Here is a 2,500-nt window from a genome sequence, read left to right as displayed (position 1 = left end):
GAAACTTCCAGAGGCATTTGCAGCAGAAATGCATGTGCAGTCAAAAAATTGAATATTTTTCACGGATAGACCCCGTGAAACGCTAGAAATTGGCGGGGATGTGTCTCTTGTGGCTCACGGGGCTGTTAGGGTGGCACAGAAATCCCTCGGAATGGGAAAAAACGGGTCATTTTCGTGTCGCCACATTGCATGCGAACCGCATGAAACTTCCAGAGGCATTTGCAGCAGGAATGCATGTGCACTCAAAAAATGTGATATTTTTCACGGAGAGACCCCGTGAAACGCTAGAAGTGGGCGGGGATGTCTCTCTTGTGGCTCACGGGGCTGTTAGGGTGGCACAGAAATCCCTCGGAATGGGAAAACGGGTCATTTTCGTGTCGCCACATTGCATACGAACCGCATGAAACTTCCAGAGGCATTTGCAGCAGGAATGCATGTGCACTCAAAAAAGTGAATATTTCTCACGGATAGACCCCGTGATACGCTAGAAATTGGCGGGGATGTCTCTCTTGTGGCTCACGGGGCTGTTAGGGTGGCACAGAAATCCCTCGGAATGGGAAAACGGGTCATTTTCGTGTCGCCACATTGCATGCGAACCGCATGCAACTTCCAGAGGCATTTGCAGCAGAAATGCATGTGCAGTCAAAAAAAAATTGATATTTTTCACGGATAGACCCCGTGAAACGCTAGAAATTGGCGGGGATGTGTCTCTTGTGGCTCACGGGGCTGTTCGGGTCGCACAGAAATCCCTGGGAATGGGAAAACGGGTCATTTTCGTGTTGCCACATTGCGTACGAACCGCATGAAACTTCCAGAGGCATTTGCAGCAGGAATGCATGTGCACTCAAAAACTTCTATATGTTTCACGGATAGACCCCGTGAAACGCTAGAAATTGGCGGGGATGTGTCTCTTGTGGCTCACGGGGCTGTTAGGGTGGCACAGAACTCCCTCGGAATGGGAAAAGGGGTCATTTTCGTGTTGCCACATTGCATAGGAACGCCATGAAACTTCCAGAGGCATTTGCAGCAGAAAGGCACGTGCACTCAAAAATTTTAATATTTTTCACGCATAGACCCCGTCAAACGCTAGAAGTTGGCGGGGATGTCTCTCTTGTGGCTCACGGGGCTGTTAGGGTCGCACAGAAATGCCTCGGAATGGGAAAACGGGTCATTTTTGTGTGGCCACATTGCATAGGAACGGCATGAAACTTCCAGAGGCATTTGCAGCAGGAATGCATGTGCACTCAAAAACGTCTATATTTTTCACGGATAGACCCCGTGAAACGCTATAAATTGGCGGGGATGTCTCTCTTGTGGCTCACGGGCGCTGTTAGTTAGGGTCGCACAGAAATCCCTCGGAATGGGAAAAGGGGTCATTTTCGTGTTGCCACATTGCGTACGAACGGCATGAAACTTCCAGAGGCATCTGCAGCAGAAATGCATGTGCACTCAAAAACGTCTATATTTTTCACGGATAGACCCCGTGAAACGCTAGAAATTGGCGGGGATGTGTCTCTTGTGGCTCACGGGGCTGTTAGGGTCGCACAGAAATCCCTCGGAATGGGAAAACGGGTCATTTTCGTGTTGCCACAATTGGCATACGAACGGCATGAAACTTCCAGAGGCATTTGCAGCAGAAATGCATGTGCACTCAAAAACGTGAATATTTTTTAACGGATAGACCCCGTCAAACGCTCGAATTTGGCGGGGATGTTTCTCTTGTGGGTCACGGGGCTGTTCGGCTCGCACAGAACTCCCTTGGTCCACCTGATTCGTGCATACAGGCAGCAACTAAAACTCTGTAAACCTGCTGTGAGGACATCTAAACAGTGGACCAGTGAGGCTGTGGAAGATTTGCGGGCGTGCTTAGACTGTACTGACTGGGATATGTTCACGACTGCTACCAATAGTCTGGATGAACTCACAGAGGCTGTGTACATCAGCTTCTGTGAGGACTGCTGTATCCCAACACGTACCAGGGTGAACTTTAACAACAACAAGCCCTGGTTCTCAGCAAAGCTCAAAAGGTTGAGGTTGGAGAAGGAGGAAGCGTTTAGGAGTGGGGATAGAGACAGATTCAAGGAGTCGAAGAACAGGTTTAGCAAAGCGGTGAGAGAGGCTAAACGACTGTACTCAGAGACACTAAAACACCAGTTCTCTACTAACGACGCTGCTTCTGTCTGCCAAAGGGCTCAGGCACATCACCAACTACAAACCCAGAGCGCCCCACACCACTAACGACTCCCGCCTAGCCAACGACCTGAACGAGTTCTACCGTAGATTTGAAAGACAATTGGACTGTCCTGAACCACCCCTTCCCACCCAAGAGGCCCCATCCCCCACCCATACTACAGAAACGACTCTCTCCTTTCAGGAGGGAGAAGTTAATGGGCTTTTCAAGAGGCAGAATCCACGCAAAGCAGCCGGGCCGGACTCTGTCTCTCCAGCCACCCTCAGGCACTGCGCTGGCCAGCTGTCTCCGGTGTTCACCAACATCTTT

This window comes from Petromyzon marinus, unplaced genomic scaffold, assembly GCF_048934315.1.
Source record: "Petromyzon marinus isolate PM22_M1 ecotype Great Lakes invasive population unplaced genomic scaffold, UKy_Petmar_22M1.pri1.0 PM_G_Scaffold_8, whole genome shotgun sequence".
Taxonomy (NCBI): Eukaryota; Metazoa; Chordata; class Hyperoartia; order Petromyzontiformes; family Petromyzontidae; genus Petromyzon; species Petromyzon marinus.
The sequence above is the reverse complement of the archived record's forward strand: the minus strand, read 5'-3'. Positions refer to the sequence as shown.